The sequence below is a fragment of the Hylobates moloch genome, unplaced genomic scaffold, assembly GCF_009828535.3.
Source record: "Hylobates moloch isolate HMO894 unplaced genomic scaffold, HMol_V3 SCAFFOLD_9, whole genome shotgun sequence".
Classification (NCBI taxonomy): domain Eukaryota; kingdom Metazoa; phylum Chordata; class Mammalia; order Primates; family Hylobatidae; genus Hylobates; species Hylobates moloch.
Genome location: NW_026652284.1, coordinates 114,100,409 through 114,125,985, shown reverse-complemented (window position 1 = coordinate 114,125,985; position 25,577 = coordinate 114,100,409). Strand labels below are relative to the sequence as shown.

The 25,577-nt window shown below is 45.1% G+C and overlaps 1 long non-coding RNA gene across 1 annotated transcript; it reads left to right on the top strand.

The window, feature by feature from the left end:
* The first annotated feature begins 464 nt into the window (after positions 1–464).
* On the top strand, positions 465–2,266 carry LOC116812722 (uncharacterized). Its single transcript, XR_004370763.1, has 3 exons — positions 465–518; positions 702–847; positions 1,426–2,266. It is a non-coding gene; the product is annotated as an uncharacterized LOC116812722 (long non-coding RNA).
* Positions 2,267–25,577: the final 23,311 nt, after the last annotated feature.

Here is a 25,577-nt window from a genome sequence, read left to right as displayed (position 1 = left end):
TTGTTTGATTTTTCCCATAATTAAATGGCAGCACACTCAATATGCTGTTCTATAAGATGCTTTTTTCACTTGACAAAACATCTTAGATGTTGTGTTGTATTTCTATCCGTCTATTTACTCTTTTTAATAGTTCCAGAGGGCCCTATTGTAGGGATACACTGTATTCTGTATTGATGGACATTTAAATTGTTTCCCCTTTTTTTTGCTAGTTCAGTGATGCAGTGAATATCCTTGTACACATATGAGTTGCTTTGCGTATGTGCTAACATGTTTGTAGGACAAATTTCCTAGGAGCCAAACTGCCACATCAAAGTCGATGCACATTTTAAATGTTGATAGCTATTGCCCAATTGCTCTTTACAGAGCCTATCCCAGTTTACACTTCCACCAGCCTCACCTTATTTAAATTCTCTGCAGAGCAATTACCACTTTCCAATATTGTCTGTTCATTGCTTTTCTCCCCCAGGGTGGAAACCATTTCATTGCTTCTGGGCTCCTGGGGCCTAGATCATTGTCTGGTAAGCTCTCAATAAATAGGCTTGGAATAAATGAACAGACAATTGAAAATGGACACAGTAAAAAGAACAAGAAGCTTGGCATCCAAGTGACATCAGGTTCAAATCCTGGGTCTGTCATAACTGTTTGGCCTTGGGGCAAATTATTTCACCATTCTGAGCCCCATTTCCTCATCTGGTAAACAGCGATAATAATAACCCCTACTTTGAAGACTTACTCTCAGTACCAAATAGGATCATAGCTGTGACAAGTGTTTTGTGACCACAGACAGCTCCAGCTCTGTGCAGTTACTAGGATCCTGGGCTGATGAGAAACCATTTCCAGCTAAGAGGTAAATCCTAAATCAATGCACCATTTAAACTTAGTGACCACGCATGTTGAACACCATAAACTTCCAATGAAACCTGTAGAAAGTGCAAGGATAATTTCGCAGGGCTTCTACTGGCTCGTTCTTATTGAATAGAAGGTTGATTTGCCAACAAATACTCCCTACAGGGAAGCAGATGTCTGGAGCCCTAGGCTTAAGGTCTACCAAAGAAATCAGGGCACACTAATTTTTCTAGAAGATTAAAAATAATGTCCATTTAAAGATACTGCTGATGCCTGGGGTGAGGTGGGACAGGAGTGAAAGAATATGTTCTAGCAAGGGTCAGGGGAGACACCTTTTCTCAGGGGTGTAAGGGTTAGTTCCCAAAGGTGGAGGACTTCCCCAGAGAGTGAGCAAATAAAAGATTTAACAGCTCCTACGGGAACTAGCCAGAACCAATTACAATTAGGACTAGCCTGGCTTAGCATTAAAAGTCTGGTAGAAAACTGCATGCTGAGAAATGGAGTGTCTCATTGGGGAGAAGGACTGGCTGGTTTCCAGAAATCACCAGGCATAAGGCCACCCTGATGTCTCTGTTTTAGATTGTGATTGACCACTGAGTAGCCGCCCAAATTGAGACACTCTGCTCAGCCCCCAGCCTGACAGAACAATTGGCCGACACTGCCCCGGAGGCTGCTGGGCAGGAGCTGGTAATTGACAGAGAACTCATTATTGAAGGACAGAGCCTCTGAGCACACTGGGAATCTGAACTGACAGAGCCCAAGGGCCTGGGAATCGGATCACTGGGAAGAGACAGCCCAAGTGTTGTGTGTCCTGGATGTACAGAGGAAAAAAAAGTTTCAGAAATTGCTCGGCACTAAAAGAGAGCTCTGGTACTGAAAGCCATCTCTGATCCACTCTCCACGTGGCTTTGGACATGCAAACCCTTACACCCCTGAGCCTCAGTTTTGTCACCTCCAAAATAGAGATGAGAATAAATCTTTTTCGTGGAGTAAGAAATAAGGATGCTGTAACTATGACATTGATGATCATCATTATAACACCTAGCAGCTATTTCACATCCTCCAGATGTCAGAGACCATTTGAAGAGTGTTAAAAATGGGCCAGGCACAGTGGCTCACACCTGTAATCCCAGTGTTTTGGGAGGCCCAGGCGGGAGGGTCGCTTGAGCCAAGGAGTTTGAGAATAGCCTGGGCAACATAGTGATAACCCTCCATCACTACAAAAAAATAAGAAGGGTGTGGTGGAACACACCTGTAGTCCCAGCTACAAGGGAGGCTGAAGTGGGAAGATCGCTTGAGCCCAGGAGTTCAAGGTTGCATGAAGGAGTTCAAGGTTGCCATGATCACACCACTGCACTCCAGCCTGGGCAACAGAGCAAGATCCTCTCTCATATAAAATAAAATAAAAATAATATTAAAAATGCATTAAATATGTGATCTTCACAACAAGGCCTATGCTGTTATTCTCATTTTATAGATGAGGAAAGAAAAGAATAGAGATCAAGATGTTGCCCTAGGTTAGATAGCTAGAAGCTGGCAACGTTTGAATTTGAAGGTGAACATTCTGGCTCTGAAGCCCATTCTGTTAAACATGTGCTCGCCAACCTGGATAAGAAGCACAAAAAGGAGAAGGGCCCCTGCAGCACCTGGCAGAAAGGGGTGTTCAATAACAATACTTTCTCCTTTCTCCCGCCCCTCACGCCCACCTAGGAGCATTCCAGACTATCTCTAACTTAAAAATCTGATGTGTGCCAACCCCATAGCTGGCGAGGAACAAAGTCTTCCATAATCCTCTATAGGAATTTTTAGAAGCTCAAATACTATAAATAGTCCAGTTCCCAAAAGACCGAGTCCTTTTGTCCAAGATGTATAAAAACCTCCTGCTGTCGTTAACCTCGAAAGACAAGAATGATCTGAGTAAACTGAACCTGGGGAAAAGCGGTCTCCAGGTAGAGGAACCAGCGGGATGAGCTTTGAGGGCTGAGCATTCGAGGCGCAGATGAATAGCATGGCCTCACCAGGGGAAGCCGCAATGCCAGGGGCTGGGGAAGGTTAGCAGGGGGAAGGTGGGGAACATGGCAATTCAGAAAGATCGTAATGGATCATGACTGTTACGCCAAAGACTTTAGAATTTAGGGCATCCCAGAGGCTTACTTGTGCAATGAATCTGTCCTTTACACGTCTGTCTTCCCACCTCAGTGTCACATAGGGAACTCACACTCCATCTACTAGGTAGAATGGAGCCCATTACATATTGTATTACTTTCTTGTTGCTATTTTAACAGATTTTCACAAACTTTGCAGCTTAAAACAACATAAATTGAATATCTTATAGTTCTGAAGGTCAGAAAGTCCAAAATGGACTTAGGGGGCTATATTCAAGGTATCAACAATACAGGGTTCCTTCTGGGGCTCTAGGACAGGACATGTTCCTTGCTTCTGCCAGCTTCCAGAGGCCGCTTGAATTTCCTGGCTTGTGGCTGCATCACTCCTAACACTGTTTCTGTTATCACATCCCCACCAATGCTGCCACTCCAGCCTTCCTCTTGTAGAGACCACTGTGATTACACTGGGCTCACTCAAATAATCTAGGATAATTCTTCCGTCTCAAGATTCTTAACTTAATCACGTCAGCAAAGTCCCTTTGCCATGTGAAATAACATATTTAGAGGTTCCCAGAATTAGGACATGGACATCTTTGTGGGGGACATTATTCGGTCTACCACATCTCTATTCGACAATGTTAACCTCAACAAAGTAATCTAACATCCTTGTGCTTCAGTTTCCTCATCTGTGCAGTGGATTAAATAATACCATTTACTCCACAAAGTGGTTCTGAAAAGTAAACGGGTTAATATTCATAAAGCACTGGGCCCTGGGTGGCTGGAGCTGCCCAGCTGCCGAGCACAATGTGATGGGGGATCCAAGAGGGAGAGTGACCCCACCCTCCCCTTCCTTCTCCCAAACTCCACTGGGTGTAACGAGGATGCCAAGACCCCACACCTGGCCCCATTGTTCCTTGGAGTACCCCGCTCTTCCTGCTGCCCCAGTGCTTCGCACCTGGTGCTGATGACCCCCTGAGCCTCACCTCCTGCCTCAGCCCCCACCAGTCCTCCAGTGTTGGGTAAGTCACCTATGTATTCCTAATACACTGTGCTGTTTCCCTCTCATGCGGCTCTTCCACGACGTTCCCTGGGAGTCCACCATCCCAGGGCTGCCTTTCACCCCTGGCTGACCCCCAGTTTACTTTCAGAAGGAGCTCAGCTATTTCATCTTTGTAGCAAGCTTCTTCAGCACCCGCGAGCTGGTGCAAGAACCCTTCTTGGTTCCCAAGGCTGTCCGCCCTCGCTCATACTATGTCACATTTTGCATGACATTGTAGATAGCTGTCACCTTTGCTGCTCCCTCTAAGGCCTCTGAACTCCTCAGGGGAGGACTTTCGTTTTCCAACTTCTAGAGGCCACCCACATCAGCCTGCGTTAGGCCCCGGAATCAGCCCTCAGCCAGCGACAGACAGAGGAAGTGGGGGATAAATATCCGAGCTTCCTTGCCCCTCAGTGGAGACAACTTTGCATCACATTCTATGTAATCTCTCAGAGCCCCCAGTGGACTAAGCTCAGCTGCCCACAGTAGTACCTGGCTTCATAACACACCCTTAAGTGACCCTCTTTCCCTCACCACCTCCCCACATCCTTATGATACAGGAGTTAAGGAGAAATTACTTAGGCAGATAGTAAGGGCATGGGAGTCCTCGGTAATGCTATTCTTTTTAATGAAAAGCAGCCCCAAATCATTTTCTAACAAAGAGCAGCCTGCAAACTGGGAGCTTGAACGGGTGAATGCCAGGAGGAACTAAGGACTAGATATTTTCAAGACGGCGGCTCCATCTTCCCTTCTCTGCCAGCCACGTGTATTGCAAGGAGCAGATAAGCTGGCACGGATCAACTGGAAAGCCCATTTGCATAAGAAGATCAGGGTGGGCGACCAGCCTTCTCTGCGCGCTATGTAAACGTTATACCTGATCTAGCTAATCTGTGAGCCCCACGTAAATCAGACACCACGTCCTCAAAGTGAACTATAAAACTCAGCGCATTTGCCACCAGCTGGTCCTTTACGTTGGGAGACCCCTTCCTCTATAGAGAAAGCTATTTCTCTTTCTCTTCTCTTCTCTTCTCTTCTACCTATTAAACCTCCACTCCTAAACTCCTCATGTGTGTCCATGCCCTAAATTTTCCTGGCGCATGACAATGAACCCCAGCTTATATACCCCAGACAATGTAGCCCCTTCACTTACAGGACTAGTGTTTCCTGGGATAATTTTTTAAACAGAAAACTTGCACTGAATTATCATCTCAGGGTGTAAGGGGACCCAAACCAAGACAAAGAAAGAAAATGTATTTGGGATGACTAATTTAATGTTAAAGCATAGAACTGGTGCAAGAGAAACTGAGAAAATGAGGAAGTCTCTGAGAATCCTTGAAACTTTCAGAGTAAGGGAGAAGTCTGGGTTTTTACCTCTACATGGGATAATTGTTTAAATACTAAATGATGGCCAGGTGTGGTGGCCAAAGTGCTCCCAGCACTTTGGGAGGCTGAGGCAGGAGAATCGGTTGAGCCCAGGAGACCAGCCTGGGCAACATTGTGAGACCTCATCTCTACGAAACATTTTAAAACATTATCCAGGAATGGTAGTGTGTGCCTGTAGTCCCAGCTACTCAGGAGGCTAAGGTGGGAAGATTGCTTGAGCCCAGGAGGTAGAGGCTGCAGTGAGCTGTGATCACACCACTGCATTCCAGCCTGGGCAACAGAGTGAGACCCTGTCTCAAAGAAAAAACAAATAAATAAATAAATATTAAATGATGACTCCACGCAGCCAGAAGGTTCGAATCCACACCAACAGAGGGCACAAAAGATGTGCTCATTTCTTGTATCCTCCACAAGGCCCAGACAGGAGCTGAGCTCACACAGTCGTCCCCTTAGAGACCCTCTCTTCTCTGGGCTTGTTTTGATCCTTTGTTGCAGAGCATATTCTTGTGCAGTCAACTGTGCACCCAGAACAGGGGGCCAGGCAGGGGGCCTTATTTACCCCCATGCCTGGCACAATGTCCGGTGCAAAAATCACTCACCTCAGCTGGATGATTTACAATTTGGTGACATCCCTCCCACCCTCAACATGTCCAGAGAGCTAAAAGAAGTTACCATTAAACAGATTGCAGTAGAAGGGCAGTGCAGCTCCAGGGCCTCGCACAGCACATTGCATACACTTGAGAAAGGAGGGAAGATTGGTCCTAAGGCCACCCAGGGAACTTCTCTTGCTGCTTCCCTGTGGAGCCCTACGGCCTGCCCTGGGCTCCCCCAGCCCTGAGAGACAGTTATTGTCTAAGCAGAAGCTGTAAAGCTATCTGTGTTCCCCAGAGCTCCCCTACCCCACTCTGTGGCTCGGAGTCCTGCAGTAAAGATCTTGGATGCGATAGGTGGTTTCAGTGAGGCCTCTTCTCACCATCCACCAGCTGGGCATAGCAGGCCATTGTCACCTGGGACCTCAGTCAATGTTCTCACAGACCCAGGATAGCCAGCAGAGCACGTGATCTCACTTAAGCCCCTGTTATGAGTCTCGCATGTGACACTCCTAGGATCCCGCCTGGTGATAGTTGGCATTACTGGGGTCTCTCGGGCCACAACTCTGGGGCTCAGAAAGGCTCTGTACCTCTCCCCTGGCTCCTCGCCCTGCAGTGGGGCTCTTCCCACCACATCTAAGGGAAAGGAAAGAGGCAACAAGCCACCAAGAGGCAGCCCCTTGGTTGCACATAATGAGAGCATTCTAGAACTTGAATTCACACTTCACTGAACCCCCAGTGCTCCTTTGGGGCACCCACCCAACTGGCCATAGGTTTGGAAAGAGACACCACTCTCCGTCTGGGCAGCTGAGGTCCTGCTCTTTTCAAGGTTTAGCAACTTGAGGGAGGCGACCTGCAATTTGCAGAGGCTGCTGACAAGCCTGCAGAGTGGACCGCAACTGTGAAAATGCTCTGGCCACAAATGCAGGAGTCAGTACCCAACAATGACAACAAATCCCCCCTGGGGGCCCTCCACCTCCAAACATCAAATAGCATAATGGCCTTGCTGCTAAGTCCATCAGTGTCCAAAGAGGCTCAATGCAATCCATTCTACCCATGCTGTTCATTGGAAATGTGGGTGCAGACATAGACAAGGAATGTGGAGGTTTTGTGAAAGCTGCCTCACCAAGCTATGCATGGTAAAGGCTCTTTCAAACAGCCTTCCTCCACAGCAGGAATGTCCTGGCCCATCTAAGCTGTTTTTTGTTTGTTTGTTTTAATAGTATCAGGCTTAATTTTAAAAACAGAAATATCAATTAATCTATTTGTAATAATTTTTAAAACAAATACATATTTTAAACAGATATACATGGTGCATGGTTGAAGCCCTAGCATTCAGGTGTTTCAACATGTCTATGAAAAGAGTCAAACTGTGAAATATTTGAAGAGATTTCTTCTGAGCCAAATATGAGTGACTATGGCCCGTGACACAGCCCCAGGAGATCCTGAGAATGTGGGCCCAAGGTGGTCAGGTGACAGCTTGGTTTTATACATGCTGGGGAGACATCAAACAATACATGTAAGATGCACACTGGTTTGGTCTGGAAAGGCAGGACAACTTGAAGAGGGTGGGTCAATTGGCTGAAAGGGTTAAGTTATTATATAAAGACCTGGAATCCATAAAGGGAGAGTCTGGGTTAAGTAAGGGATTGTGGAATCCAAGGTTCTTATTTTGCAGATGAAACCCCCAGGTAGCAGGGTACAGAGAGAACGGATGGTAAATGTTTCTCATCAGATTTTAAAAGGTGCCAGACTCAGTTAATTCTCTCCTGGATAAGCGAAAAGACCTGGAAACAGAAGGAGATTCTCCATAGAATGTAGATTTTCTCCTCACGGGACAGTTTCACAGACCATTTCAAAATATGCGAAAGAGGCCAAGCGCGGTGGCTCACACCTGTAATCCCAGAACTTTGGGAGGCTGAGGCTGAAGTATCTCATGAACACAGGAGTTCGAGACCAGCCTGGCCAACATGGCAAAACCTCTTCTCTACTAAAAATACAAAAATTAGCCAGGTGTGGTGGTGCACGCCTCTGATCCCTGCTACCTGGGAGACTGAGGCAGGAGAATCACTTGAACCTGGGAGGCAGAGGTTGCAGTAAGCCAAGATCCTGCCACTCCATTACAGCCTGCACGAAGCAAGAATCTATCAAAAAAAAAAAGCCAAAGAAGTCTATTTTGTGGGAAAATGCTTCAATTTCTTTCAGGGCCTGCTATTTCTCATGTGATACTATATTAGAGTTAGGTTGGAATTTGGTGTCTTATTGCTACCAAAGATTCTGTTTTGTCATTCTAAAGATCTTTGTTTTCATGCTAATGCTGGTCAGTTGTGCCTGAATTCCAAAGAGATGAGGGTATCATGAGGTATGTCTGACCTTCCCTTCCCATCATGGCTTGAACTAGATTTTCGGGTTTCCTTTGGAATGCTTTTGGCCAAGATGAAGGTCCAGCAGTTGACTGGGAGGCTTAGAATTTTATTTTTGGTTTACAGGTAGTCGGAAGAGCTCTGGCAGGAGCCCGAAGGTCAAAGGTCAGGACCGGTCCTGGGAGGAGGTGTGCATGGGTTGGTCTTGATCTCATCCACGCAGGTGTGAAGTCCTGGCTTGTTAGGAGTGTCACGCAGGGGTAAAGACGGTGGCATGCCTGCCTAAGGCCACATCCGGATCAACCGATGACTCAAGCAGCCCGGGAGAATAGACAGACTTGATCTCTCAAAGAAGTCTTCACCTGTTTCCACAGGTTCTGAAGCTCTGGCCCTTGCCAACCTCTCCTTCCAAGGAGTCCTTGCACACCCTGGCACCAGCCTTATGGGATTAGTAGCATTCCTGTCTCATAGCTACTAAGCTCCACTGTGTGCCAGGCTGGCTATACCCATGCTTTCCAGCCCCACAACCACTCTTGGAGATGGATTTAAATAACGTCTTTGTGCATATAAGCTAACTGCAGTCAAGAGACGTAAAGTGACTTGCCCAGGGTCACACAGATGAAAAATTTCTGGGCCAGAATTGGGATGCAAGTTTATCCGACATCAACCCAGCCTCATGCAGTGCATTACAGAGTCCAGAAGGCTGCAAATTTGCTTGGAGGTGGATCAGGCAGAAGCTTGACGGCTGCCCATGTAACCTGAGGCCATCTGTCCTGGAGAGCCAGCTCCTCACCTCTGTCGTCAATGGGCTCGGCCAAGGTCAGCTGCTCCCAGCATCTGCTGGCTGGGGCTTCAATCAGCTATTGAGTGATGGCATTGAGGCACCTCTTTGGGTCTGTCATTCTAAAGAAGCCCAGGTCTCATTTTGGCAGGTAGACTATGAAAGATATAAAGAGGGATCTCTGAGCACACCAGGGTTTTTCACCCTTTGTGATGCTGCACATGTTTCTCTGTGTGCATATGTCCCAGTGAAGCCAGTGTCTTCCAGCATCTGCTCTGACATGACCTCTGCTGGTCCAGTACCTCCTTCTTCCAGCCCTACCACCTCCTCTATGCAAGGGCAATGCCTTGTCCTCATGCTTCATCTTTGCTGCATCACATTGTGTTGTGATTTTGTTGGTTGTGCTTCCATCTTCCTAGCCAGTCACAAGCTGGTTGAGGACATGGGGAATTGTTTCTTCTGGCTCATGCATCTCGCCACCTACTGGGACTCACTGGCACTTGGCACATAGTAACAGCTCAGGACATGGAATTAGCTCAATCTGGTGTGACTTGATTGGAAAGAGATGTGGGCAGAAGCCCTGGATCCTGACTTGACAACAACATCAGACTTCATGTGCTCCTGCACAGATATCAGCTGTTCCTGTACAGGAGGAAGAGAGGGAGGAAGGGAAGGAGAGGGAGAGGTGATCAGGAGAAAAACCTTTCTCCCTTTCACTGATCAAAAGCCCCTGCTTTAATCTGATTGGAACAACTTGAGCCAATCACTGTGGTCAGTGGTGAGTCAGTGAATTGACTGGCTTGCGCCTAGGGTGCTAAACCGATCTGTCTTGGTGGGTAGGCCTATGTACACCTGTTCCAAAATCTGGGGAAGCTGAGAGGCCGGGGAAAGAGGCTGACATATTGTTTTTCAGAAAGCAACATTTAGCAGAGACTTAACAAACAAGCCCCAGTCTCCAGAGAAATTGTCTCCCTGGGCTGTTACCCTCAGACCCAGGGAAGAGACGTGTAGGACAGTTGAAGTGGACCTCTCAGGGAAAGGGAAAGACAAGAATGAATGTGAATCTGCCTAAGGGCAGGATTTATGGTCAAGATGGTTTCACCTAAGGGCAGGATTTACTAGGTAAGTAGATGCTCTTACACAAGGAACAGTAGATAAAAGCCAACTCTTAGAGTCATCCTGGAACTGGGGTTAATCAGAAGTCAACGTGGCAGATCAGCATCCGAGATGGAGCTGCTTCTGCCTCCACGGAATCACAGCCTGGCTTTCACCAACAGAATCACTCCTTCGAGGAGATGGAGTCCCACACGGAAAAAGTGCAGTGACCGCAGGGAGGAAATCACCATCCTAATTATAGCTTCAGTCCAGGCCAGGCGCCAGCTCCCGCTGCCTGAGGACCAAATTCGGCCACTGCCTGTGTTTGTAAATATGTAATAGAGTTTCCTCGGATCACAGCCACACTCATGCATGCAGCCTATGGCTCCTTTCACAGGATAAGCATAACTGAGTGTGGCCCCAGAGTGGAAACTATTTACTACCTGGCACCTTACAGAAAATTGTTGCCCACCCGTGATCTCCAGAGAACCAAAAACACTTGCTGCCAAGGTTTCCCCAAGCCACCCACTCCTTGCACTGTGGGCGTCTTCATTGTTCAACTCTTCTTCAGTCCCTGAGCAGGCCAGGGATCTTCCGGTTAATGAAACTTTAGCCTTAATGAAACAAACTGGAGTCTGTTTATAGTGCATACAATCCCCAAAACTTCAAAACACACAGTTCCACACCCCACTACAGCCATCATCACCACACACACACACACGCACACACACACACCCTCTCCTAGGTGTATTTCATAGCACCTTCCCAGGAGAGGCCCCCTCAGATTCCCAGCATGGGACTCCACATGGGTTATAGAAAGTAAGCCCATCTTTGAGGCCTTCTTCCCATAGGAAAACTGCACACAAAGGGCTTCATGTCAACATGATGCTGGTGGAAGGTGTCCAGGTTCTTGGCTCTTGAACATAGAATAGGACAAAACACACAAACAAAGTGAGGAAAGAATGAGGAATTTATGGAAAATGAAGGTACACTCCACAGGGTGGGAGCGGGCCCAAGCATAGGGGCTCGAGGGCCCTGTTACAGAATTTGCAGGGGTTTAAATACCCTCTAAGGGTTTCCATTGGCTACTTGGTGTACGCCCTATATAAATGAAGAGGCTGAAGTAAAGTTATGAAGTCATTTACTCGGTGTCTGCCCTAAGGAGAGGATATTTCCTGTCATAGCTGAAGTGTGAATTGACCTTATATTTCCTGCCTCCAGACCCTATTTTCCTGCTTCAAACATGCCTTGGGTCAAGTATTTGAAAACAGGGTCAGCCCTGAGCACAGAACTAATTGGAATTCCCGACACTCCCCCGGCATTCCCTTTCTCATCTGCCCTAACACCAACCTCTCCCCAGCTGCAAAGTCAGAAATGATTTGTGGCCACTAGCACTTCACATCTCCCTGAAATATTTTATCAACAACACAGACTCAGTTTACATGGTTAGTTGCAGCTTCACAGGAATCCCTTGCACCTCACAGAGAAGTGTTGGTTACCCAGGCCCCCTGCCCATGCCTGGGTGTTCCTGAGAGGCCCAGCACACGAGGCTGGCACAGCAATCAGGGCCTTGAGGTCCCACAGCTCCCATGGAGAGCATTCACCCAGAAAACAGTGTCCCTCGGGTCCCATTTGTGGAGACACCAATGTGCATGAGTCCCGGTACCCCCTGGAGATGTCTGATGTGGTGGTGCTGGCCCAAAGGCAGGACTCCTCAGACAGTGCTCTTGGGAAGTCCAGCTGTCCTTGAGCTGGACACGGTGCTGTGGAGCTGAGTGGCAGGTGACAGCAGCCTCTTCCTTCAGTAATTTCTGTGGATGACTTAAGCTTTTGTTGTGATCCAGGCTCTGCCAGGTTCTGGGTGGGGATGGGGCGGGAAGGAACTGCTGCAGATGGGGGACTGGACAGATGAAGATGGGCAATTCAAAGATGCCCTAATGAGGACTCACTGGGACATACAGGGTGTTAGAAGGGCACATACAGATAATAATCATTGCTAACATTTATATAATGCTTCATATGTTACACGTGGCAGGTGTTGTTCTAAGAGCTTTGCATATATCAACTAATGGAATTCCAAAGGTGAATTCTATTATTTTCTTCGAAGTCACACGGCTATAAATGACAGAGTTGGGAGTCCATAAATGGGATTCTGTCCCAAAGGCACTACTGGGTGTTTTCACATATGCAGAAAACCAGGAGGAAGGTATGGGGCTCTTCACTGAGGAAGGAGGAAGGTGACTCAGAGAGGTTGTGTAGCTCCCCTGCCATCACAAAATTAATGAGCAAAGATTCAAACTTAACCTATTTTGGACCATGACACTGGCTTTATGAAACATAGCTTCTGCATTCAAGATGCTAAAACATTAGAAAAACATAAAAGGTGGATTAAGGGAAAGTGACGTTGCAAGAAACTTTGTGTTAGAATGGGCGTCAGAGCTCACCTCTCCCAGCCTGTGACCTACATGATAGATGGCTGTGCAGCAGCTCAGCCAGGTCCACAGCCAGCCCCTAGGAAGTTCCTTATACCCATGGAGCAGAGTACCCCAACTCACAGAGCAGCCGTCCTCTGGCTGAGGGGAGTCTTTCTCAGGAGGCTCACATCTCTTCCCCTAAGGCACCTATGACTATTCCTTCTCACAGAGGTCTTTAGGAATATGAAGACAGATTGTGTTGTTTGGAATGAACATACTGGCAAGGAACACACCCTCAGGACATCCTGGGTTTTGGATGCCACCTCTGCCATCACCCTGCTTGATTGATGAAGGACGGTGTCCAGAACCAGCATATCAACACCAGGGGTTTTGTGACCAGAGCAGATTGAAAGATGCTGAAAGAATAAATAAATTAGTGAATGAATGAATGAGAAAGTGAAGAAGTGCATAAGTGAGTGTGCCAAGTCCCAAAGCCCTCAATAGAAAAAGGTCTGTCTCCCAGTTACTTACAGTAGATGTAGCAAGAATGAAGAATGGTGTGGTCCTAGGGCAGTTTCTTAGGAGCACAGATTTGTTCGGAGACATTTTTCATATCTTACCCTTTAAGAAAGTTCTGATTCTACCTCTGCATGAGGCCAGCCTGTGTCACAGGCAGACATGAGGACAGGATGATACCTAGGGCAGGTGTGGCTCTTGCTGTCATGGAGTCTATAATCTGGTGAATTTGGATATTATTGCAACATATCCGTTCATTCAACATACACGGACTGAATATTCTCTATAAGCCAGACACTAGGCACACAAAGAAAAGAAAGGCAGGGCCCCTCCATTATTAAAGTATATGGAGACAGAGAAGTCAGGCAACAATGTTAGTGGAGAGCTTAGAGGTGACTGCAGGATGCTGTGGGCACCCAAGGGAGGGAGCTTGGAAAAAGAGAGTGAAAGGAGGCTGGAGACAAATTGTCAAGTACCATAAGGACTTAGGACACCCAAGGTGAACAGAGTATTAAGGCACAGAGGTCTGAAGAAAGCACAGCATCTAACCATCTATCCACTATCTAAGCATCCGTCCACCCAAGCATCCAGACAGCAAATACTTATGAAGCTCCTCCAGCCAACCTGCTCTCACGCCAGGAACCCATATCCCTCCTGGGCACCTAAACGCTCTCTAGTCTGCCTGCTTGGCTCCGTGGACACGGCCCCTGCTCGGCAGGCCATGGGATCACACCAGCCTCCTGAGTGTCTCCATCCATGCTCCATGCAGCAGCCCCAGGGAGCTGTCAGAAAGGCTAATTTGAATGTGTCATTCCCCTTCTGGAAGCTTTCATTGTCATTGTAGTGCCCTTGAGAGAGATGACCCTGCTGATCCTGCAGCTTCTCCTCTTGCCAACCTCATCCTTCCCAGACCCTGGGACCCTACACCTTGTGTGCTCCTCCCAATACATTCTGCTCTCACATGTATCCTGGCCTCTGCTTTGCGTGCTCCTCCCACCACATTCTGCTGTCACATGTGTCCTGGGCTCTGTTCCTCCAGCTTCCTGCTTAAAAGAAAAGTTGAGGAAGTGCATGATAAGAGGGGATTGAACTGCAGGGTGATAACTGAAAGAGAAAGCGCGATAGAGCAAATGACATTGTGTGGGTAGGAACTTAAGATCTGCCACGTGTGATTAGAATCATGGCATAAGGGGCTCTCAAACAAGCTGCCTCCATGGCCTGAGTTCATGGGCCATCCTAGATTGCTCCCTGTGGATCCCCAGTGACTAAGGGACCCTTTTGATTATGATCATGTGGCCTAGCCAACCCCTTTAAACTTGGAGAGAAAACAACCATCATGACTTTTGAGAATCATGTCCTTTCACAAGCGGATGGGGTTGTAGTTGTGTGGTTCCCTTATTCACACATTCATTATACACTAGAAACTGTGCTAATTGCTAAGATAAAGTGGTGAGAAAAAAAAAGAATAAAAACAAAAAAATTACAGTGCCTATTTAGAGTTAATCTGATTTTCAACACTGTCCAATAGAGACATAATACAAGCCATATATGTAATTTTTAATTTGAGGGGAGTTATATTAAAATGTAAAAAGAAACAGTTGAAATTAAATTTAATTACAAATTTTATTTGGTCCATTAATCCAATATCTTATCATTTCAATGGGTAATTACTATAAAAGCTATTAATTTTGCATTTTGCGTTCTTTTTCTCCCATATCAAGTCTTCAAAAATCAGAGCACATTTGATACTTGCAGCCTATCTCAATTTGAACTAGCCATGTTTCAAACTGTCAATAGCCACATGTTGGTGTTTATGGTATCAGATGATGTGGGTCTAATTGGAAAGACAGAGTGTGGAAACAAGTGACGTTAACTGTAACCTCTTTTGAGAGCGTGGATGAAATCAGTGAAACAGCATTGAGTTGAGAATCCACAGAAATGGGTTTTCCTTGTAGATGTTCCAGTAACTCACGGGTGAGTGCATGAAAATTAATTTGCCTCTCTGCGTCTCAATGGTCTTATCTGTAAAATAAATTGGACATGCAATATCAACTACCAGTAGAAATAGATACCCAGATATTTATTTATTTATTTATTTATTTATTTATTTATTACATTTAATACCTGAAGATGACTTAGAGGAATGTTTGTGTGTGTGTGTGTGTGTGTGTGTTTAGATGGCAAAGATAAACCAATAAGTAGAAATTGAAAGACTGCTTTTAATTTTTAATTTGGTGAAGGAAAAGGTAGCTTCAAGTCTTCATAATTCACTTTATAGCTAGCATCAAAATAGCCTCCAGGTAGATTAAAACAGTAAACTATGACACATTAAAACATAAAAACCTATACTAAACTAGATTTTCTTCTTATCAAATATCTTTAACAGGAATGACTTTCTAAACTTCAAAGTTGCTTGAGGAGTCCGAAATGAAAAAAATCAAGAAATATGACTTAAAATGCTAAACTCTCATGAAAATAACCACTTAACTACAAATTGATTTCAAAAAAAATGTCTGGAGAAAAATTGTCACAACTATGACTGTGCCCATGTGAATTGATAAAAAATAATATATTGAGATCTCAAGATGTGAATGAGTGAAGAACGGAAATGAACACTTTCCAAAAATGTTCAAACTTGCTAAAAATCAATGAATGGAAAGAAATACCAATTTACTCCCATTATATTAATATTTAAAAAATAAGAATTCACAATGCTGTTGAGGGTGTCACCAGAAATGTATAAGATCCAGAAGAAAAGTGAATGCAAGAGGGAAAAAATCACTCTCATTGTGAAACCACATCATTATCATCTAAACTCAGCCTACCTTACAAGACAATGGATGTGAGCAAAGCCCTCTCGAATCTGTATAATGTCACAAAAGCATAAGAAACCTTTAACATACAGTAGCCAGGCTGGGCGCAGTGGCTCACGCCTGTAATCCCAGCACTTTCAGAGGCCGAGGCGGGTGGATCACAAGGTCAGGAGATCGAGACCATCCTGGCTAACACGGTGAAAACCTGTCTCTACTAAAAATACAAAAAATTAGCCAGGCGTGGTAGCAGGCACCTGTAGTCCCAGCTACTCGGGAGGCTGAGGCAGGAGAATGGCGTGAACCTGGCAGGCAGAGCTTGCAGTGAGCCAAGATTGCACCACTGCACTCCAGCCTGGGCAACAGAGTGAGACTCCGTCTCAATAAATAAATAAATAAATAAATAAATAAATAAATAAATAAATAAATAAATAAATAAATATACAGTAGCCAATAGGCTCTAGCCAGGCAGGCAGCTATTGCCTGAGATTCCACCATTCATCTCTCTTCATTGGCTCAATTCAACTGGCATAATTTTTATTGAATTCCCTTGTTAGATATAAGAGTTTGGATTGAAGAAAACAAAAGTCCCTGCCCAAGAGGCTCAGAGGCTAAGGAAGGAAGCAGACAGGGTAAGAGCTGTTGCGATAGAAGTCTGCACAGAGAGGACATTTCTGGAGAAGGAATCCTTCTCCAGGGTTCCTCCAAATACTCAAGTCCCCCAATGGTGGAAAGCCTTGGGATCCAAAAGGCACAGGGAGAGTTCATCCGTTTATTCCTCTGGGTGGTAGAAGAGGCAGGAGAGGGGGCCACGGTGAAGGGTGAGCAGACAGAGGCCCTTGACATTCAGTCCCCGCCCTTTACATGGCAGAACAGAGACCCTGCTAAGACAGGTCCTGGCATTGCCATTTTTTTCTTGGCCTCTCGAAACACTCAGTCCCTGACCTACAAAAGGGAGCCCCGCATTCAAACAGCAAGGGCACACTGAGAAGAGGCTGTGGAGATGCTTTGTGAACCATAACAAGTGCATCCTCAGTGACATTCCCTTTTTCTTTTGTGGCCACTGGGCTAGACACAGAAGTAGCCCCATCACTGCACCACAGACCCATGTCAGTAACATGGAAACAGACACATCATGGAAATTAACCAAAGATGAGATGGGCAACCACTACTTGGTGTCTCAGTAAGGCTGTGGTTCAACACAGGCCTTGAAACAATGTGGTATAGCTATGACAGTTTATATTCACACACACACACACACACACACGCACACACAATGCTCATCACATATAGCTAAAATAAAAGACAGCTCACAAATGTCCCACGGAGAAGTATGTTTTCTATATGTGCATATTTCTTTACTTACCTGCACATATGCAATACTAGAAGGGTAGTTAGAAGGTTTTATTTCTGGATGGTAACATTATGGGTGATTAATGCTTGCTCTTGGCTTATCTACATGTTCTGACTGTCTTGTAATGAACATATATGACTTCTGTAATAAGAAAAGTAATGAAGGCTATTTTTACTTTTTAAAATAATAATAATAATAATAATAATTATTATTATTATTATTATTATTATTTGAGATGGAGTCTCACTGTGTCACCGAGGCTGGAGTGCAATGGCACAATCTCGGCCCACTGCAACCTCTGCCTCCTGGGTTCAAGCGATTCTCTTGCCTCAGCCTCCCCAGGAGCTGGGATTACAGGCATGCACCACCACGCCTGGCTAATTTTTATATTTTTTAGTAGAGATGGGGTTTCACCATGTTGGCCAGGCTGGTCTCGAACTCCTGACCTCATGTGATCCACCCACCTCGGCCTCCCAAAGTGCTGGGATTACAGGCGTGAGCCACTGCCCCCAGCCTGAAGGCTATTTTTAAAACTAACAAGTGAATATGTCAAATCAGCAAAACTAGATTTAAATGTAAACTAATACCAGCTGCCATTTGCGAATTGCTGTGTGCTTCCCCTTGAGCTGAGAATCCCCTGCAGACTTGCGTTAGCCTCACAATAGCCCTGTGAGATGGGTATGGTTTGTCCCAAGTCACAGCTGAGGGAAGGGGCCTCAGAGAGTCTGAGGGACTCACCCAAGGCCACGCAGCTGGTGACTAAAGCTGGGAGTTGTCCTCAGCCCTGGCTGGCATGGAAGTCTCTTCTCTCGATCGCTTACTGATACTGTCTCCTAAAAACGGGACACCTCCCAGAAATTTCTCCAGCAGCTCCAATGTGTGCCAGCTCTGCCATCCTGGGGCGAGGGCTCTGAGCAACTTTTAACTGAGACACAACTTCCACAGTGGACCGATGAAGATGATTGTAAAACTGCCTCGTGGTCACAGCAAACCCCGCCCTGAAAGTTGCAATGCACTAGTCACAGTTCCCAGCCATAGATAGACATCCATACCCTCATGTAATCATTTGCATTAACCTTGTAAGACAGACACTAGTCTCTGCATCCAACATATGAGAAACATGAGCTGCAGAGGGGTTACCCCCTCTACTGGATTGAATAGTGGTCCCCAAAAAGTCATGTCCAGCTGGAGCCTCAGAATGTGACCTTATTTGGAAATAGAGTACTGTAAATATAAGTAGTTAAGATGAGGCCATACTGGCTTAGGGCAGTCCCTATATCCAATGACTGATGTCTTTATATAAAAGCCATGTGAAGACAGGGGCAGAAGAGAGGTGCAGTGCATCTACAAGCTGAGGAAGACCAAGCATTACCAGCAATGCCAGAAGCTAGGAAAAGACAAGGAAGCATTCTCCTGTAGCGTCTTCAGAGGTGGATGGCTGAGCCAATACCCTAATTCCAGATTCTGGCCCCCGGAACAGTGAGAGAATAAATGCGTGTTGTTTTAAGCCACACAGCATCTGGTAATTTGTTCCAGTAGCCGCAGGAAACTAACACAGCCAAAAAGGAGCCCAGATGGTTCCTTTTTTCCAGGATAATACGTTACGATGTGGGAGATTATCTCGAAGCCTGGTAGGATTAGGATATAGACTTTAGGGTGACCAAAGAATCAGAATAAATGTTGGTACCAGATGGGGTCACCCCTGCCAGCAGGGTCAAAAAAAGTAGCGTTGAGGTTACGGTCGTTAATAGTATAGTAATGCCGGCAGCTAGGACTGGGAGGGAAAGGAGTAGAAGGACTGCTGTAATGAAGACTGGTCAGACGAAAAGGGGTGTTTGATACTGGGATATAACTGGGGGTTTTATGATAATAATTGTGGTAATAAAGTTAAGGGCCCCTAAAATAGAATAGAAACCTGCCAAGTGGAGCGAGAAGATGCTCAGATCCACAGAGGCTCCTGCAGGTGCTAGGTTTCCTGCTAAAGGGGGATAAACTGTCCAGCCGGTTTCAGCACCAGCTTCTACTATTAAAGATGCAAGTCGAAGTAGAAAAGATGGGGGGAGAAGCCAGAAGCTCATATGATTTATCCGGGGGAATGCCATATCGGGTGCACTAATTGTTAGAGGGACTAGCCAGTTGCCGAAACCCCCAATTATGACTGGTATTACCATAAAGAAGATTATGACAAATGCGTGGGTGGTAACAAAAATATTGTAGATCTGATCATCTTCTAGCAGAGTTCCTGGTTGGCCTAATTCTGCTCGAATTAGACGGCTTAAGGTGGTGCCTACTCTCCCTGCTCATGCGCGGAATAGCAGGTATAGTGTTCCGATATCTTTGTGGTTAGTTGAAAACGATCAACAATTGATGAACAGAAGTGGGGAAAAGGTAAAATGACTGAGTAAACATTAGACTATAAATCTAAAGACAGAGGCCAAGACCTCTTTTTACCAGCCCCGAGGTGATTTTTCATGTTGAATTGCAAATTCAGAGGGGCAGCTTCAATCCTGCCACGGCTTCTCCCACCTTTTTCCCTGCAATGGCGGAAGAAGTAGATTGAAGCCAGTTGATTAGGGTGTTTAGCTGTTAACTAAATTTTCGTGGGTTTGAATTCCACCAATCTAGCAAGGGCTTAGCTTAATTAAAGTGGTTGATTTGCATTCAATTGATGCAGAATCGACTCTTGCAGTCCTCTGGTCTGTTACAGAAATTAAGTGTAATTTACCTACTAAGGGCTTAGAAGGCTCTTGGTCTTATTTAACCTAAATTTCTAAGTTATAGTTAGTATTAATGGAGAGATGGGTAAGAGGAGGGTAGAAGAGATGATAAGTGGGGGGAAGACTAATCTGGGTTTTGGGTTTTCGAATTTTCATTTTATTTTCATACTATTAGATGTGGGGAATATTGTCACTGGGATGGAATAAATTAGGCATATGTAAAAGTACGGGTTGAGTAGGCTTATGAAAGCTATAATGGTCGGGGTAAAAAGCCTATTGTTTTTTGTAAATTCTTAGATGATGATTCATTTAGGCGGGAACCCTGTTAATGGAGGTAAACCTTCTAGGGATAGTAGAATTTGTGGAATTATGGGTGTCAATCATGCAAATTTGTTTCAGGCATGAGATAGTGACAGGGTTGTGGTGCTTATAGTCAGATTGATGCTAGAAATGCGGTTGTTGTTAAGATAAAGTAAATAATCAGGTTTAGAATGGTAATGTTTGGGTTATAGATTAGTACTGCTATTATTCAACCTGCTTGAGTGATTGAGGAGTAGGCTAGGATTTTATGCAGTTGTGTTTGGTTAAGTCCTCCTCAACCACTCACTATAATGGATAGGATTGTGATAGATAGGAGGATACTCATGTTTGTTGATGGGAAAATTTGAAACATAATCGAGATAGGGCTAGTTTTTGTCATGATGGGGAACACAGCCATCATACCCAAAGTCACACAGCTCAGGGGTGAGAGAGCCAGGACTGGCACCCAAGTTGCCCGGCTCCAAGGCCCACTGCTTCTTGCCATGCTGCATGCAGCAGTTGTGAAAATTAAGAGTCAATTGGACAGAGTACTTGGCCCAGTGCCTCCCGCCCTGTAAGCACGGCACAAGTGGTAACTGTTATTAGTTGTTAATGACATGGAAAATGCTCATCGCCTAATTTTCAGGGGAAAAGAGCATGATTTAAAACTGAGTGTGGGGTATGATCTCAACCACAATTCATGCTGCACAGAAAACTGTTTGACTGATAACAAGCCAGAGATGGTTGCCTGTGGGTTGTGGGATTACAGAGATTTTTCTTCTTCAGATTTTACTGTTAGGTTTTTGTCTTTTTCTTTTCAGTGAATATACAGTACCTTTTCATTTCATTTTATTAGCTTTTTTAAACTCTAATGCAAAAACAATTAACAAATCCTATAATACAACAAAAATGCATTAATAATCTCTCAACCACTCAATCAATTCCACCTACGCTTCACCTCCTTAATCAGAGAAAACTCACATAGAGACAGTAATCCATTTTACAAACTGTTGTGCAGCCTGAGTGTGGCCAGGCTGGCTGCAGAGTCTCAGCTGCTTTCCAGGGATGGTGGCCACCCAAAGAGACAGGGACTGTAGCTCAGGAGATGAGGGAACCCTCAGCCTCATGGGGTGCTGCTAGCACAGTGGACCCCTGGCAAGGCAGAAGCAGCCCCTGAGGGGCACCGACATCCAGTCCTCCAGCCCACACATGGTTTCAGAGCCCCTCTTATGTGCCAAACCCTGCTGCGGACCCACAGCAGTGACAGACTTGGTGTCTGTGGTGCTGGAGCTCACGTTCTTATAGTGTGACTCAGCAATTAAACAACTAAATTGGGATTCTGTCAGAAGGTCATTGGCCATAAGTGCAAGAAGTAAAAAAAGAGAGAGCTATGGTGAGTTGAATAGTGTCCCCCAAGTTCATGTCCACCCAGAACTTGAGAATGTGACCTTATTTGGAAATACAGTCTTGACCAATGTAATTAAGGTAAGAATGGAGATGAGGCCATACTGGATTAGGGTGGGCCCTGCCTCTAACGAGACAGTCTCTATAAGAGTCAGGAAAAAACACACAGTGACATGGAAAAGAAGGCCATGTGAACACAGAGACAGAGATTGGAGTGATGCAGCCACAGCCAAGGGATTCCTGGCATCACCAGGAACTGGAAGAGGCAAGGAAGGTGATAGGGTTAGGCTCTGTCTGTATCCTCTCCCAAGTCTCATCTTGAATTGTAATCCCCACATGTTAAGGAAGAGACCTGGTGAGAGATGATTGGATTGTGGAGGCAGTTTCCCCCATGCTGTTCTCCTGATAGTGAGTACGTTCTCACAAGGTCTGATGGTTTAAAAGTGTTTGGCTGATCTCTGGCTTTCTCTCCTGCCGCTATGTAAGATGTGCCTTGCTTCCGCTTTGTCTTCTGCCATGATTGTAAGTTTCCTGGGGCCTCCCCAGTCATGTGGCACTGTGAGTCAAACTCTTTTCTTTATAAATCACCCAGTCTCAGGCAGTTCTTTATAGCAGTGTGAAAACAGATTAATACAGAAAGACTCTTCCCCAGAGCTTGTATGGAAACACAGCTCTGTTGACACCTTGATTTCCAACTTATGGCCCCTAAAATTTTGAGAGAATAAATTTCTGTTGTTTTAAGACCCTGTGTTTGTGGTAATTTGTTAGGGAAGCTCCAGGAAAGTAACCCAAAGGGTGAGACGACTGTGCAGCTCAGGGCAGGGTGGTGCTGTTCTATAAAGGGAAGTTGGGGAAGTCCTCACCAACAAGATACATTTGAGCAGAGTTGTTGGAGAAGAGAGCCATCCCAGGAAAAGGATATTCCTATAGAGGAACAGCCACTGCATAGGTCATGGAGGAATGTGAGAGTGCAAGGGAGAGTTAGAAGGTGAGTTAGGAAAGTCACCAGGCCTGGGAGGAGATCTTATAGTCCTGTGGGTGGTAGTGGAGACTTCCTTTGGGTTTGACCTAGGTGAGGGCATCAGCTCTGGAGGCTCTGAGCAAGTGAACACTCTAAGCTGCCCCAGGTTTTGAGAGGATCCTTATGGCCTCAATGGGACCTTGGTGAGAAATAAAGGTGGTGTGGACCAGGCTGGTCAGGGGAGGAGGTGAAAAGTGATAGTATTCTGGATAGATATCATTGGTAGAGCTGACAAGAGTTGTTGATGAACTGGAGTTGAATGTGAGAGAAATAGACAAGTCATGTGACTCTAAGACTTCTGACCTGATCTCCAAGATAAGTGAAGGCCCTGCTTACCCTAATGAGAAGGCTTCAGAAAAAGGAGGCTTTGGGGAGGGATCAGGGTTGCCCTGCAGTAGTGAGAGCCAATAGAGGCAGGTACTTATCTGGCCTTTGAAACCTGCATGAAGAGACTTTAGTATAGCAGTTTTCACATATGGCTCTGGGCTCCAATCGTCCCAGTGGCCTGGACAGGCCACCAAAGTGTCTGACAGGCTCCTGGTGTAGTCTCCATGCTCCATTGCTTGCCAAGCAGCCAGAGTTTTTTGAGCAGCTACTTTGCCCTCACATGGGTAGACTCTGAAGTGGGTTTAAAAAGGCCTGTGCACAAGTGTTGGCAAGGATGTGGAGAATTGGGAACTCTGTTGGTGGGAATGTAAAATTATAGCTGCTATGGAAAACAGTGTGATGGGTCCTCAAAAAATTAAACATAGAATGACCATGTGATTCAGCAACCCTACTTTTGGGTATATATGCAAAATAATTTTAAAAGCAAGGACACAAGTAGCTATTTGTATACTCATGTCCATAACTGCACTATTCATAATAACCAAAAGGTGGAAACAACCCAAGTGTTTATCAACGTATGAATAGATAAACAAAATGGTGGTGATCTATACAATGGAATACTATGCAGTCTTGAAAAGGAAGGAAATTCTGACATCTACCACAAATGAATGAGACTTGAGGACATTCTGCTTAGTGAAATTAGCCAGTTACAAAAGAAAAAATACGTGTGATTCCACTTATATGAAGCTCCTAGAGTAAGAACTTTTATAGAGTCAGAAAGTAGAATGGTGTTTTCCAGGGGTTGGGCAAGGAGGGAACAGGGAGTTTTTTAATGGGTACAGTTTCAGTTTTGGATGATGACAATGTTCTGGAGATGGATGGTAGTGATAGTTTCACAACAATGCAAATATACATAGTGCCATTGAAGTATACTCTTAAAAACGGTTAAAATGGTAACTTTTATATTACATATATTTTGCCATGATTAGAAATAAGAGTCCATGAGAGTGGAGTTCCAGGTCCTCAGGTTCAATCCTGACCAGTTTTGACCTTAACATGCTGGGTGGGTTTGCATCTCTCTGAGGCTGAGCACAGCATCGTTCTCTGTAAAATGGGCCAACTGTGTCCTCACAGACTTCTTCTGAAGACTGTGTTCTTCAGAAGGAAGAGAGCACTTCAAGAAAGACAGGCACATTTTAATGCTACAGGCCACATTGTTCCAATACAGTGATGTATTGATTAAGTCAACCCTCCCAACAGCCCCAGGAGGCCAGGGAATGTGTTATGCCCATCACACAGATGAGGAAACAGGAATGTCACTTTAGAATTGCTTTAGTCCATTTAGGCCATTGCTATGAGTACCATAGAATGAACGGCCTATACACAAACAGAGCTTTGTTTCTCATTGTTCTGGAGGCTGAGAAGTCCACGGTCAGTCACTGGCAGATTCAGTGTCTGATGATACATTCCGGCTCAGGGGATGGCTGTCTTTTCACTGCATCCTCATGTGGCAGAAGGAACGAGGAGCTCTCTGGGGTGTCTTTCAGAAGGGCACTTACTACCATTCATGAAGGCTCCACCCTCTTGACCTAATCACCTGGGAAAGCCTCCAACTCCAAAGACCATTACCTTGGGGGTTAGAATTTCAACACAAGAATTTTAGAAGGAAACAAACATTTAGGCCATAGCCGGGATCATGTAAATCAGTGGGTTTTAAGGTTGTGCTTTACTGATCATCCAACTGTGACTCAGAGGGGAAGTGACTTCTTAAGGTCACTCAGCAAGTTAGCCACTGTAAATGGACCCAGACCCCATCCCCTTGCCCTCAGCCCCTCTCTTCCTCTCTTCCCCCATTCTCTTTCAGATCTGGGGTGGGTGAGAAGGAGGGGCCTGGCCAAATGACAGATAGCTTCTCAGTAGTTGGCAAATGCTAGAAGGTCTCAGAGCACAAGCAAAAGATATGCTCTCCAAAGGGAAGTCTTCCGTTAACCTTTGCAGGAGCTTTATTAAGGTCAATATCCCTATATTTGTCAAGACTCAATAGGTTGAAAGTAAATTTTCTGTGCCCATTATAGAATTCTCACAAAACCACAAAATTAGAAAAGCCAGAATTTTTCCACCTGTAAAATATGGAATCTTTGCTTGTATACCTTCTATGAGAATTTTGAATATGTACCACTGTGACATTATAAATAGAAATCTAAATCTTTGCCATACGTTTGAATAATTCCAAGGAATCTGTTCCCTGAAGCAGCACTGTCCAATAGAAATATAATGAGAACATCATATGCAATTTTAAATTTTCTATTCAACACAATTTAAAGAGTAAAAGAGGAACAGGTGAAATTAATTTTAATAATATATTTTATTTAACTCAATATATTCAAAGTATTATCGTTTCAACCTATAGTCAATATGATAAATAGTAAGGAGCTACTTTACATTTTTTTCACACTAAATCTTTGAACTCCGTTGTGTTTTATACTACAGTACATCTCAGTTTTGACAGCCA